We start from the raw sequence: 5,464 nt of genomic DNA, 5'->3' as shown, positions 1-5,464 counted from the left end.
ATCGCATTGCTTTCAGCCTGTAACAGTGCAGACAAGTTACTGAGCGGTCCAGCGGCTGCGAACAGGATATCTCCGTGCGGCGCTCTAGCATGCAGCCCCAACCTCCAGTACCAGATTCTGGATAGTATGCACAGTCCAGGTTGATCTTGACGAACTCAGATGACGGCTTCCACTTGCTCGTATCCTGTATAACAGGCTTTGGAGAGGGCGTGAAAAACTGGCACCATTCAGCAACATCAAAAGACAGTTGTGCACTAAATTCTTCAGGCTTCAGTCTGCGTTCTACATGCCTCATATTATTCCTCAGTCCACCACTTCCACAATAGGCATATGACCTGAAGCTTGATGTTTTCCGGTTGTGCAAAAATACGCTCAAGAATCTCCAACGGAGATTGACATAAAAGCAGCTCCTGTCTCACACCCTCTAGCTGGGTGGTTCGCCAAACTTTTTTGACTAACTTACAGCGAAGGAAAAGATGGCCGCCATCTTCAAACAGACATCTGCAAACGCAGCAATGAGTATCCAACTCCACACCCCGTCTTTCTATATTCATTAGCAAGGGGTGGCTATTATGAGCGAACCTCCATAAGAAGTGTTGTACTTTGGGAGGGCAATGAGCTTTCCATACGGCTTGCCAGACCCCTTTCCTCCACTGCAAGCCTGCTAAGCCTTCACCAGTAGCACGGTTAGCTTGTTGCTGGGTAATACCAAACTGAATTTTATAAGCTGATTTGACAGAGAAAAACCCCTTGGGTTCAAAATGCTAGGCAATAAAACCCCTTCAGAACATATGTATACTTAACACCATGTATAAAACCTGTTAAGGAGGCCTTATACTATTTTAGAAAGAGTAGTGTTTCTATCAACTTTGTTTTTGTGCATTTGAAAAAAGAGAGTATTATGTGCCACTTAGATGCATGTATATTTCAAAGCAGTCGTATGGCAACCAGTTCGGCCCATGAATCAAGCAACTTACTAATCCCTTCTTCTCGGCACTTATTTATCCCTTCTTCCTCAACAGCTTCGTTCGGTCAGAGACAATCTAATTTCAAATGTTAACAACTTGTGTACTTTTTCTGACACCTAACAACTTGTGTACTTCTCGAGATTTCAGAGATAAAACAAAATACTAACTAATTTACTATCGGGATTAAATTAACTGGAAAATGGAGAAAGCAGACAATCGAAGATTATCAAATATAACAGTGAGAAAACTATAAAGGAATGTGATTTAAGATAATGATAAAGAGACATTTAATGGGACTTACATCTGAATGGTGATCCAACAAAATCTTTATGGTTGCATCCTGCTTCTGTTCAGCAGCGACATACAACACTGTCCCATGATTCCTTTACAATTTTGTACAGTCTAAAGCATTTTTGTTTTTGTGCGTTTGAAAAAAGAGAGTATTATGTGCCACTTAGATGCATGTATATTTCAAAGCAGTCGTATGGCAACCAGTTCGGCCCATGAATCAAGCAACTTACTAATCCCTTCTTCTCGGCACTTATTTATCCCTTCTTCCTCAACAGCTTCGTTCGGTCAGAGACAATCTAATTTCAAATGTTAACAACTTGTGTACTTTTTCTGACACCTAACAACTTGTGTACTTCTCGAGATTTCAGAGATAAAACAAAATACTAACTAATTTACTATCGGGATTAAATTAACTGGAAAATGGAGAAAGCAGACAATCGAAGATTATCAAATATAACAGTGAGAAAACTATAAAGGAATGTGATTTAAGATAATGATAAAGAGACATTTAATGGGACTTACATCTGAATGGTGATCCAACAAAATCTTTATGGTTGCATCCTGCTTCTGTTCAGCAGCGACATACAACACTGTCCCATGATTCCTTTACAATTTTGTACAGTCTAAAGCATTTTTGTACTGTCTAAAGCATTTTTCATGGAGATAATCATGACATGTGATCATGCAGAAATTATTTTGCCTTCTGAAAAAAATGGCTGTAGTTGAAAATATATACATTATAATTCATGGTGAATTTCCCTACAAAAGTCTGCAGCAGGAACGCACATGATAGAACACGAAAGCCATGTATATAAAATATACATAACAGATATGAGAGGAAGTTGTCATCCATACATTGAACTTCGCAATATAAATCATGTCCAGTTGCCCAATAGGCCAAAAGATGTCACCGGATCACAAAGAACTTCTTGAGAGCACATACCATGCCCTCCAGCAGCAAATCCTTGCAAACTTAACTGCTCCAACATGAATAGGTGCATACCTTTGAGTAGTTACCTTCCTTCAAGATCAACGCTTGAGCTCCATCGAATGCTTGCCTTGCCAACTGCTTTGAGTAGTTACCTTCCTGCTAGTACAAAGATAAGGCCAGACAACCAATATGCTTCAGAGAGAAACATGATCCAAATACGTTGCCACAGAGAAGAAAACTGCAGAAAAACAATAATCAAAAGAAAATATAGCTTAAAGAGGAAGCACAAACCTTGATACGCAAAACAGCAAACGATGAACAAGCAGTAGTTTAGAAGAGCAGGCAACAACAACATCACCTATAAAATAGAAGAACAAAATTGAGTATTCAGAAACCAACAAGCCAGATCAAGCAAATAATTTGGTAGCATAAGGATGCTCTATTTTTTTATGTAGTATGTACGTAATCATGATTTACAGATACTGAAGCTAGACCGTAAAGGCTACTTTCTTAATTTACACTTGCAGTATCACATACCAAAATGGATGCAGTTTTTACATGTAAGACTGTTAAAAGGAAAATGTAAATCTATAGATGCTAGAACATATGAATGTTGTTTAACTGTAGAATATTGATCCAAGTGCATACCATTGGCTCCACGCCTCTACCTGCTCTCAAGTAAGGTTTCTGTTTCATTTTCCAAAGGCTTCGGTTTCAGTGTATAATCATTTTGAGTCATCAGTTATGGAACAACATTCAGAGTCGTCTGAATCTGCAGAAAACTACACAAATACACAAGCAATCAAATTGTTGCAAAGCAAAACTCAGGTTAGCAAAGACAACTTCAATGATTCAGTAAAATTAAAGGAGTTTAGTTACCTACCCAAAAGAATGAATTAATATGCAGTATAAAGGCAAAATTACTAACAACTTCTATGATTCAGTAATTTTGCTATTAAATTATGTAAGAACACAAGATAGAAAAAAACCATCTCATACCTAGATTTCCACAGATATGTTGAATTTATCCGATAATTTTGGATAGGAAGGCTCATCCTGAAAATCCTACAATCAAAAAGAGGGAAACACATCAAGCAAAGGAACAAAAGCCTCCTTTATAGTGGGGAAAGGAGGTCCATGGCAAATTGATCCCCTTCTTGAGGAGGAAAGAGCAAGCTACCAAACAAGCTAAAAAAGGAAACAATTTTTTTATGAATCTAGCTAGGTTAGAGAGCATCTCCTGAGCAGGAACAAACAAAAATCCCCTTTGCAGAAACTTATCCGAGGTACCCAACAAACTTAAAAGGTAAAAAAATCCTATATGAAAGCCTAGCTAAATCTGAGCATCCGGCCAACTAAAATAAACAAAAAATTGCAGGAACCTCGCTAGATATGAACAACTCGTTGACAAGAAGGGTGAATAAGCTCACCCAGCAGCACAACCGGTCCATGGACTGGGCCCTATCACCTAGCATCCCTGGAGCCTCCGCTAGCAGGCTCGCTTCCGCCAGGGTCTCCTAGTCTCCCTCCAATCTCAAACGGCGGATGACCACCACCGAAGGACAAGCCCCCTGCAAAAAGAGATAAGATGGATATCAGCAAGGGAGGGAGGCGATGGCGGAGCTGAAGGGGCGAGGTGGGGAAGCAGCCATCAAGCCCGAGATGCATGGGAGGGCCACCAGCGGGTGAGGGCGCGGGAGGACGGCGACCAGAGGGTGAGGGGACTGAGGTTGGCCGGGTTGAGCGCATGGGAGACCGTGGGCGCACGGGGAGGAGGCACCGCCGGCTGGGGAGAAAGGGGAGGAGGCATGACGAGAGTGGATGGAAAGGAGGAGGGAGGGCTGTAAGGTTGCTTTCTCGCACGAACTGCATACGAGGCATGCGAGGCACGACCCGCGGCACACACAGAACACACACGCAGCGAGCAGGGCAGGAGGAACAGGGAGAGAAGAGATTTGGAGGAAGTTACCTTGCCGGGATGGGATTCCTGGCGGCAGCGGTGGGGTTGACCCACATCAACGATGGAGGTGACTCGAGGCGGCGGCTAGGGCGGATCCAGGCGACGGCTAGCAAATCCAGGCGCCAGTGGCGTGGCCGCGAGGGCTCCCTTGATCCAATCCGCTGCTCGCTCTTGCTTGGGGTTAGGAGTGGACTGCTGCTGGGCTCGGGCTGCGCTCCACCACTGCCTATCCCTGACGTGTCGATGGCACCCTGGCGGCGTGTCGAGGGCGGCGGCCTGGGAGAGGAGGGAGTGGGGAGGAGAGGAGGCGGAGGGGCGAGGGTTGGACAAGAAGGGGCGGCGGCTAGGGTTTTTTTTGACCCTTTTGCACTTTTTGCGGGTCGAGCGTGACGCGCGGGCAGACCGGATTGGCGAATCTCTCGCGGACATGGGCAGAGCTCACCCAACCAATGAGCGCGCAATGCGAGCCCACCCGTCATTGGCCAGTGGAAACGACTGCAAGGTGAAAAGAGTTTGACCGCAAGATGAAGATCGGACGGTCTGGGCACGTAAAAAGGGCAGATCAAACGGCCAGGAACGATCCAATCGAGGGAGCTCCATGGAGGCAAGTTGGCTAGCATACTTTTATGTTAAAATTCGCTTGGTGAACAAAAGATGTCTTCGTTTATTATAACATTAATCCCCAGAAGTTTTGTATCCTGCCCTTTGGTTCGCAGTCCGGACATGTGCCTTGACACATGCTTACCCAGGGAAAGGAACTCTTAACGAAACTATTCTCCCTGAAAGATGTTTCTTACTAACCATGCAATATAACATAACTAGTTGCGTACTTGTCTGTTCAAGCACTTATGACCCCTACGCCTGGTCTCCACGCATACTCCGGTTTTATATAACCGAGCGGGTATTCGGACACACCCCAGACTTTAGGATCCGGGGGCTGAAGCGAAAAGGTCCGCTACGACAAATGATTTTAATCCGGCTAGGGGCTACTTATGTCCATTGAATTACACAGTCATTTGGACTGATTATATTCATCATCTATACCATCCAACAGGCTATCTAACTTACAATCCTATTGAGAATACTTTGCGGCTAACGCCACCTGGTCATATACCAAACTCACGGGAATTTTTTGCCCATCTGGCCCGGCCGGTCCAACTTCGGCCATATGGTTCGGGTCCAGCTTGGTGTAGCGCATCTTCACCATCGCCCATGCTTCTCTTGCACCTTGCCGGCAGGCTGATATCTTCCACAAACGGAAGCGCTGCCGTGCTCCCTGAAGCATGTCCACAAGCCCCCCCCCATGCTTTTTGG

General features: G+C 44.5%; 1 long non-coding RNA gene across 1 annotated transcript; it reads right to left on the bottom strand.

Moving 5' to 3' along the window:
• Positions 1-453: 453 nt before the first annotated feature.
• On the bottom strand, positions 454-4,498 carry LOC123136703 (uncharacterized). The gene is made up of 7 exons (XR_006467237.1): positions 4,160-4,498; positions 3,621-3,761; positions 3,190-3,255; positions 2,839-2,972; positions 2,482-2,548; positions 583-2,346; positions 454-501 (listed from the first exon to the last, which is right to left on the bottom strand). It is a non-coding gene; the product is annotated as an uncharacterized lncRNA (long non-coding RNA).
• Positions 4,499-5,464: the final 966 nt, after the last annotated feature.

Source organism: Triticum aestivum, chromosome 1B (genome assembly GCF_018294505.1).
Source record: "Triticum aestivum cultivar Chinese Spring chromosome 1B, IWGSC CS RefSeq v2.1, whole genome shotgun sequence".
NCBI classification, from domain to species: Eukaryota; Viridiplantae; Streptophyta; class Magnoliopsida; order Poales; family Poaceae; genus Triticum; species Triticum aestivum.
This window is presented reverse-complemented; position numbering and strand designations above follow the sequence as displayed.